Genomic DNA, 9,950 nt, shown 5'->3' with positions numbered 1-9,950 from the left:
TCCAAACTGAGTTGACATCTAAGGTAATGTTAGTGATCCAAAGCTCTTGATGACCCTGAGGCTTTCTGCGATTCATTCAATGAATAAGAAATGGATCACTAGATCATTGTGCCTGTCTTCTCACTGTATGACGTCATCCAGCTTGCAAAAGCCCAATAAATCATTTTTGACTCAACCATTTTCCCTGTTCTGACCTGAAAATTGCAAGAGACAGAGATTCCATCTTTATGCATCTTTTGCTTGATGATGGTATAGTGATTTTCTTCAGAAATATGTTTCAACACAAAACTTTGTCTTTGTCCTGCATATATGCTTACCATCCATGGGTACTTCTTTTCTGTTGGTAACAAACTTGAGGAGAAGTTGTAGATGCCCCGTCCCTGGAGGCACTCAAGGCTAGGCTGGATGGGGCCCTGAGCAGCCTGGTCTAATGGGTGGCAATCACTCTAATCTATATCTTTTAGTTAGTATCTGACTGGTGTCACCCTTAAAACTTCAATTCTGATTTTTTTTTTCCATCAGATATTATATTTTTCATATTCTTTATGGTGTTTGTGTTCAATCAGATCAGTTAAACTTTTGATCAACTTCATAAAATAAATAAATATGAATCCTTTAACTCCTAATCAAACACGCTTTTCCAGTTTTTGATTTATAATGTTATATTGTAACTTTCTGCCTTCTTAACATACAATGCCTTGTGTGGGAAGGGACCTTAAAGATAATCCAGTTCCAACCCCCCTGCCATGGGCTGAGTTGCCACCTATTATATCAATTTTATAAATTGAGAGCATATGTTTAAAAATAAAAATAAGAAGAAAAACATGGATTTTCAATGTATCTGACATTATCGGTTGTAGCAGCAGTACTGAGTCTTCAGAATAGAACAGTTCTGTACTTTAGAAAATTCTTGCATGTAGACACCATGTTAGAAAAGTATTCAAGCTTGTTTTCTCTGTCTTTACCTCTTGAAAAGCAGATTGTGTGAGACTGAAATTTTCTCTCTGTCCTTAGGCACTTTTTAAATTTAAGCTTGAAATACCTGCAAATAATCTATTTTGCAATGCTATTTTATGTGCTGTCATACTGTGACAACAAAATCTCTAGTTGTAAGCTACCTGTCAAAGACATGATTTAAAATTTACACTTTTCTTTGTGTTCCACAAAAACCAACTAGGGCTCAGAATACATCTCTGAGGAAAGTACAACTGCTGTATTTAGAGCTCTACTAAAATGCACCCAGGAAAACCTTTTCTTCATTTGGTAGAAGGTCAGGGCTTATAAGCACCAAAGGGCAGAGTTCTGTTGCCATTAAATCACTTGAGTGAGTCAAGATGTTTGAAGCAAAGATGTCAGAGCTTAAGTGAGGTTAGCAACAGAATTGCTTATATTGCCTATATTCTTACAAATAAAACCATATGTCTTTAATAATAGCCACAGACTTGTCAGTTAAGCCTTGACGGTATCACTTTCTCTAACTGTTCATCCTATTATGATCCTACTAGCTCTTTTCAAATCTTAGTAGCCCATCTTTACCAGACATAACCAGCTATCTTCCTATTAGGGTCCTATGGTTCCTTCCAATTTTTAAATGTCTCCTTTCTTCTAAATTATTTGAATGCTTTTTACTTTATTATATTCACATTCACACCTCTGCATTATCTTTATTATCACAGAATCACAGGGGTTGGAAGGGATCTCAATGGATCATTGAGTCCAAACCCCCTGCTAAAGCAGGTACCCTACAATAGGTTGCACTACTAGGTGTCGCAGAGGGTCTTGAATATCTCCATAGAAGGAGACTCCACAACTTCTCTGGGCAACCCAGATTATTATCCATATTTTCTGGGAAAATCTGTGGCATACTCTTCCCCAGCATCTGGTATGAAGTCTCTGTGGAATTGCAGAGTTGCACTGGCACATTTTAAACTTGCTGGAAGTCAGGGGTGATGGCTGGATGTGTTCATTTTCTCCAATATTTTATTTCTCTTTTCTTCCCTCCATCAGTGCAGTAAATGTAAACATAAATTTGATTATAATATGAGGTGAAATTCTTTACACTGTAATGCTTTTAAACTAAGCTTCAAGTATCCTATAGGGAGGAAACAATACTGAGAAGAGATACTGCATAAAAGTTACACTGAAGGTATTAGTAATGTTTTTGTAAGTTATTACACAGAATTCAAGTGTATTTATTTTTCTCATTGACCATTTGAAGACTGAAAACATTTGCTTGAGAAGGAATCACAGAATCACTTAGGTTGGAAAAGATCTTCAAGATCATCAAGTCCAACCACAGCCTAACCATACTACCCTAACTAACAACCCACCACCAAATCATATCCCTGAGCACTGCATCCAAAAGGTTTTTAAACACGTTCAGGGATGGTGACTCAACGACCTTCCTGGGGAGCCTGTTCCAGCGCTTAATAACGCTTTCTGTAAAGAAGCTTTTCCTGATATCCAACCTAAACCTTCCCTGGCGCAACTAGAGACCTTTTCCCCTTGTCCTGTCGCCTGTCACCAATGAGAAGAGACCAACAGAATCATAGAATTGCTCAGTTGGAAAAGACCTTCAAGATCAGAAAAGACCTTCAAGATCAAAGGAAATCAAGATCAAGAAAATATTTACAAGCTGAAAATGTAAGTAACTACTTGATCAGACTTTAAAATATATGTGTATTTAGAGCCTTTTGTATGTAAGTCTCTTAAGTCTCATCAACAACTAAAATGGTAGCAAATAAATTACGTGCCCCACTTTTTCTGTACTTGCTCAGGTAATGCAAGCTACTAGCAATACAATTTTCTTATGACAAAATTTTCTTTTCAACAGTAATTTGTTTATTGATTACTGTTCTTTGGGAAGGACTTAAGCAATATAGACTTTGCAGGTCAATTGTATTTATGAGAGGCAGATTTCCCACCTTTAGCTTGTCTTGCTAGTTCACTCAGTTCACAGAAATACAAATTCACCATTATCTTATCCCACAGATATTCTACACACCAGCATGCATATGCCAATGCTGAGGCCACATATGTGGTCCATAATGATGTTAAAGAATTACTGTATTTGAGTTTAGGGTCTTACGTGCTGTGGAGCACATAAATACAACATTGCTATGTTAAATTATGTCTGTATTAAATTCTGACACGTTTTCAGAATGCAGATAAACCATCTTTATTTCTAGATGCTTACATGCCTGAATGATTCAGAACTGATAGTAAATTATAAATTGTGCCAAATGCTACTCAGTAACATCTTAATCACAATTTAAAACAACAGCCATGTTTATTAAAAGCTAGTCAATCTGATCTAAATTAAAATTAAAGCATTCCATAAGAAGCATGCCACAGTTAACAACAATGGTCAATTACTATCCTTTATAATTACAAAACAGTCTAATAACTGTAATGCCATTTATGAAGTATTGAATAATAGATGGTAGTATGTTTATTTTTAATAGCTACTATGTATGAATAGAAACTCAGCTAGACTTCCCCTGAAGGTATACTTCAAGGACTGTTTCTTAGTACTACATCTGAGGAACTAGTTTTTGAAGATGACTGTGACATTTATTATTCATGTAAGCATTAACTGTAGGAAAACACTTATTCTTTTTAAAGGTAAGTATCCTTGTATAATGAACCGTATAGAACCTTCAAAATCTGAAAGAATGTCCTTGTAACCAAAGCCCTCAGAAGGCAGACAGCCATAACAGTTTATGTCAGCTGTGGATGTTATGTTTAAGTTCTTGTGCTCAGAATACAGAAGTTGGGAGTTTAAAGGAATGGAGTCTTCTGTGCCATTCAGCATATTCATAAATTATTTGGGAATACTGAAGTGATTATGTTTGCTGTTGATAGAAAATTATTCAGGTTAATTGATTTTAAGCTGACAGTTCAGTGTTGCACTTATAATAATAACTGGAGATGCAATGGCAGCTAAAACTATATGTTGAGAAATGTAAAGGGAGAACTACTCTTCCCAGTGATGCAGATGTTTCATGTGAGATTCATGTGTCCAAATGTGGGTACTTACATCTACTAAACTGGATTTTTACATTGTAAGTGTAAAATTTCTTTTCCTGGCAAATTTAGTTTCAAAAATGTTAACCATGTTATAATAAACTCCTGAAAACTATTAATACAAATGGAAATTAGGATGCAAGTCTGTACCCCATGACTTTTTCTGAAAACAGCAAATTGTGTCAACAAACATTTCAACTACCCCTTGTGGCTGGAGAAACTGGAGGTTATTGATGTATAAATACATCACAGTGCAAACACAATTCATGGTCAACACTTTAAAATCATAGTGCCTGAAACATGCGTATTTCTTCAAGGTTTTCTTCTCTAGTCTTAATAAAATTGATTGTATTTTCCTGAATACTTTCCCCACTGCAGCACCTCAAGGAAATAAGTACTGTTAGGGAAAGTGCCAGATCCCTTTCAAGAAGATTTAATACAGAAATTGCTGTGGAACAATAAAGTTTGCTTCTCTGGGAAATAAAGGACCACAGATTCTCAATAATTTTTTTTTTATTTTTCCTCAAATGTCCTGTGAGTGTTCTTCACCTATGCAATAGCAGATCAATCACCATGATATTTTTTCCAGCTTCAGAGACTTTCTATAGACACCCATGCCAGGTTGCTGTGTTAGTGGTTTCTTCAATATAGGAGGAAAATTCAGGACAATATATTACTGTGGGTTGTAGATTTTACTTGTTTGCCATTGATAGAACTCAGGAAACAGCTTTCTGCCTATAGGCCAACTCCTATTCTCAATGGCCAATAATACCTACCTTTAGGAGAGGCATCTCTACAGGAACAGAAATAAAAATCAGTACTGTCTCTGGATTGGTAGCAAGAATCTCCAGTGCCTGCAGTTCTGATCTCTGTTATTTCTGTGGATTGATTTCATTTTTCCACTCTTCTAGGCAAGAAGATGGATGTTTTCTCAATTATACTGCACTACACAAATGTTTGTTATCACAGAGAGAGATGAAACTGATAACTGCAAAAAAAAAATTATTGAAGAAACTTAAGTATAAGTCAAAGATGAATGCTTAAAAGGATGAGGGAAGAAAAAAAGTTGTCTTTTTAAACATGAAGGAGATAAAATAAAAAAAGAAGGAATCAAAAAAGAGTAGTGAACCATACATAGCAAAGAAAAAAAATGGAAACATGTAAAGTAAAGGGTTTAAAAGACAAAAATTCTTAATCAGTAAGTTTATTGCATTTCCTCATCAAGCATGATCAATACAAAAATTCTAGCAACGACATTGTCTCAACTCCTTAAGACAATTAAGTTGCTAATTTCTACTCTACATTTGTTATGGACAAAAATGGCCAAAATTATTTTTGAGGAATTCATTCTTTTTTTTTTTTTAAGTTTGTTCCTCTAATCAAATAAATTCCTTAGTATTTTTTTCTGCTCCATTAATTCCTCCTTTTTTTGAAACAAGCAAATGTTCTCAAATTTGTTGAACAGGGACTAGTACATTCTTCTTGTCCTAATAGGTACCACCAAAAAATGTTGACACAGTGGTATCATTGGTCCCTCCCTGTCAGTCTCTCTGCCTATTTAGCTTGTCTTCACTGAAAAGTCTTTTCACGGTTATCACTTCACTGATTATCAAACAAAATTTCAAGTCATTTCAAGCATGACTGAAACAGAACTGTCTGTACCTTCAAATGAATATAAGACTAATTTTATTTTAGAGATCCCAAACAAGGATTCATTAAGGGATCCCAAACAAGGATGCACTAGAGAGCTATGAGAGAAAACGGGGTGATACATCAAAAAAAAATGAAAGGAAGACATTCTTTACAGAATGTGTCAATATGTGGAAACTAAAAGTTCACACGATCTGGTTTCTTCCATGGAAGAAAAAATCATTTGCAGACTACCGAATGTAAATTGTGTAAGTCTGGCTTCAGAGTCCCTGGACTTTAAAATCTTGGGGATATGCAGGATAATTTCATGGTGAGTTGCTATCTGCGATCAGTATAGTATGTATTTATCCTTTCTCCATGCTCTCCAAGCCATGCAATAAGCTACTAAGCAAAAAAACCTCCATCACCATTCCTGACAACTAAATAGTCCTAAAGATGATAGAAATAGCATAAAATCCATTACACTACTGTAGTTCAGCTGAAATTCAACAGTAAAACTGGAAGACAGTTTTAACATGTTTTGACCAATAAGATGATGTACCAAATTCTCCAGTGAATCAGTCTGTGGGCTTTGCCACAAGTTGTATAATGGTCAAAATATTTCATATGAAGATTTCCAATTTTCCATGGTAAAATGTTGATTTAACAATATCTAAATCTTTCATGGAATTGTAGACCAGTTTATGTTGGAGGGGACTTTAAAGATCATCTAGTTCCAACCCCAAGTAGAAATGACTGATTTTGTGATTATTTTTACTACATTTAACAAAACTATTCAGTTTAGTAATTTTAAAATTTGTCTCAACTCTGTTGTTTGAATTCCATTCTTACTACAGTAAATGAAAATATTTTGTCTTCATAAGAAATAAAATTAATGTGACACAAAGAAGCTATAATATAAACAACATTAGTAAATCATTACCTTCGCTCTTTGTCATATCATCATATTATCTTATACAGTACTCACTAGTAGTCAAGCCATATATGAAATCATCATATTACCATTACAAACTTATTCTTGTTCTATCTTCGCATTTTATTATTTTTTAATAAGCTGCTGCTTCTTTACTCTGAGCACCCTGGGAACGAGCTGGCTTCTGGTCAATCCTAAGTGTCTATTCTTCCATAATTACTTTGGACTGTAGAAAACATAAAGTTCAGTGCAAGATCAAGCCTAAATTAATGGAGCATAGAACTAAGGACAAACTTACACAGTATATGAATATGCAAGATGAAAAGATCAGCCTGTATTTTCATGCTTGTCTTTTGGTAGTGCAGAGTAGGACTAAATCATACAATCAGAAGTTGTCTGCTGAAAGGAATGCTTCTTGTTGCTTCATGTGTAATTGTCTAGTCTTGAAATTATTGCTCTGAAAAATAACACTGTACTGCAACATGTTCACCTGAAATGTGTTTTGTTCTGCGTATAAATGCAAATAAGACATTTGCATAGCACTCTGTAAACAATCTCACTAAAAAAAAAAGGGGGGGGGGAGGGGTAAATCAAATTCCAAAAGCTCATAAAACCAAGATTCTCATATTTAAACAGAAGAAAGATGCAGAGGGCCAGTGTCAACACTGCTTTGATCACTGGGTCACATCACAGTTGTTTTCAGACTGTCCTAATAATTTAAAACACCCAGAAATTACTGTTGGGCAACAAAGGTTACCCAAGAAAGACTGGAGTGAGTTTGAAATAGCTGAGTGACAGTAGAGAATAGACTTAATACCTTAAAACACTATATCCATGTCCCTGGTTGGCTATCAGATACCTGGGAGAACATAAAGATTACTTGTTTAAGGCAAGGCTGTAGCTGTCATCAAACAGCTGTAAGGCATTCAGCAAGTGGTAATGTAGCACCTATAAGATGCTGGCTATCTAGAATATGATGGAGGTCTTAAGGTAACATTTCTCAGTGCTTTGTGAAACACATTTGAGAACTTGTCATCTCACAGCCAAAGTGGAAGATGAATCTCTTGGTATCGTCACTGGTCCCAGTTACATAGCAAAGGATAGTCTAGATGCTGCATAAATACCTAACTTAAGCTGCCCCCATCCTGATCATGTTTTCAGTCCTAAGTACAAGAGGTAAATGGGAACAAAGAGGATGGCAATGACAGTCACCATGTCAGCACGACAGGCATTACATCAAGCTGCCTAACAGTTGTAAAGTTTTGAAAAACATGTGTTCACAGACTACCAGTCTATGGGATACGTTGAATACTACATACATACCATGAGAATATCAATGTAAGCAAGAGAACTATTATTGGAAAATTGGAATGGTAGGTCCTTGAATCTGACGATAACACTGTTCTTACACTGATTCTTTCAGGCATTAGATAGTAGCAATTGCAGAGGGTAAGGTAACTAACAACTCTTCCATTTGAGTTCTTCAAAACAGGAGGTCAGAATTTGAAAGAGGACAGTAGAAAAAAATTCTTTAAGGTAGCATATACAGCTCCTGCCAGAAATCTTGCTTTGCTATTAAAACCCATTAAATTGTATAATTTTTTTTCACATAAAATATCACAGATCTTTTCAGGCTCTTTTGTAGTGGTCTTTCTGTTTACTTCAGTGATTTTTTAAAACTCTTTCAGATTTCTTTTGACCCATTGCATCAGCAGTACAATTTTGGACCATTTTACTGAGCTTCTCGGCATGAAAAGATGTAGACTGTGGAAACTAAGCCACCAGTCTAATCTGAGAAACAGCAACAACAGCAGAAAAACAACAAGAGACACCTAACCCTTTAGTCAAAAGAGCTAAATACAGCAGCAGCAACTGCAGTCCCTGCTGTGTGAGAAACCTTCTTGTGTCTTGTTTTCTTGACTCTCTTTTCTGGAACTGATTTCTCAGACAGTAGAGTTACTCTGTACTTGATTTACAAAGAAAATAGAGTCAGTAGAACTGAGCCAACAGTTTAAAAATAAATCTGTAGGTTTTGTTTTGTCCTTTTTAAAAATAATAATAATAATAATATAATTTATTTAACCAGTTTTCCATACCCCCCCTCCTCAGAGGAGAGTGGCTGGGGGGGAATAGGGAGAGGAATAACCTTTTAATTTTGAATGGTGAAGTTACTAGTTTAGGTACTGTTGCAAGTACCAATGAATTCTACTGGTCATATTTCCTTTAATTCTTCTTCCTGGTCAAATTTGCTTTTAATTCTTCTTCCTGGTCAAATATAGATTTTGCATGGCACTGAACACCTAAAGTTGTATCTCCATTCATATTATTCCCCTGCCTACAGAATTCCATATGTTCACAACTGTCCTACTTTCAGATGTTTTCTGAACAAAGAACTAATCATCACTTTTACATGTTAAGACCCATATTCAAAACTATATGAAAATTTAAGACTGCTTTAGAACAAAATAATGACTTTTTTTCTTCCTTTCTTTCTTTTTTTCTTTTGGACATTGTCCTCATTTATGTGCTAACAAGTTTTTTGCATATGTAAGCCTTCAGGAAAAAGTATGATGTCAGATTTACAGATACTTTCCATGGATTTCCAGTGTGTTTGTGTGCATAAAGAAAGATATTCAAGCATTTCTTCATAGCTAATAGGAAGGAATGTAGAAAAGCCAGTTTGATTTTGCAAATATTTTCATCTCCACTTATATTTGTTAATTGTTTAAAATCCTTGTAGTGGAAATGCTAAGTCACGGCCTAAAACAGTGAATGAACGTCTGGTGGGAAGGTAGGACCAACCCAGGGGAGCTCAGGTGCATGCAATATACCTGAGTGACTGGGAGGATCCACACACAAGGATCCTCCCCTTCCCAGACCTCAGTTAAGGGTTGGCAGTGAAGTTGAGTGTTATTTCATGAGAGATCCCTGCATACCTAAGGTCTTCAAAAGGTAAGCAGCTTTTTTTCTTCATTTCTGCATCCATGGCTTTGGGGCTTGACCTAATTTGCTGCAGTGTAGGACTTTGCCACCCCACTATTATTGCTGTACTTTCCATCGCATTATAGTATTACAATCCTCTAAAAACAAGTTGTGTTTTTACTACTGTATCTAAGAAGAGAAAAAATGTCTTTGAACTTATTGATGTTGCTTTTGACCTATGTTATTATGTGATGTAACACCCCTGAACAGGTTTATTTTTTTTTAAGTTTTTTTTTCCTTTCTACCTTATATTTCTTTGACTTTTTCGCCTCCCTCCCCTCTCTGCCTCCCTCCCCTCTCTGCCTCCCTCCCCTCTCTGCCTCCCTCCCCTCTCTGCCTCCCTCCCCTCTCTGCCTCCCTCCCCTCTCTGCCTCCCTCC

At 35.9% G+C, this 9,950-nt stretch overlaps 1 long non-coding RNA gene across 1 annotated transcript in view; it reads left to right on the top strand.

The window, feature by feature from the left end:
• LOC110401627 overlaps window positions 9,385-9,950 on the top strand; it is a 5,149-nt gene continuing 4,583 nt past the window's right edge. Inside the window, exon 1 of the long non-coding RNA XR_002440474.1 lies at window positions 9,385-9,541. This is a non-coding gene — a long non-coding RNA (uncharacterized LOC110401627). The remainder of the gene's footprint in view (window positions 9,542-9,950) is intronic.

This window comes from Numida meleagris, chromosome 6 (genome assembly GCF_002078875.1).
Source record: "Numida meleagris isolate 19003 breed g44 Domestic line chromosome 6, NumMel1.0, whole genome shotgun sequence".
Taxonomy (NCBI): Eukaryota; Metazoa; Chordata; class Aves; order Galliformes; family Numididae; genus Numida; species Numida meleagris.
The sequence above is the reverse complement of the archived record's forward strand: the minus strand, read 5'-3'. Positions and strand labels throughout refer to the sequence as shown.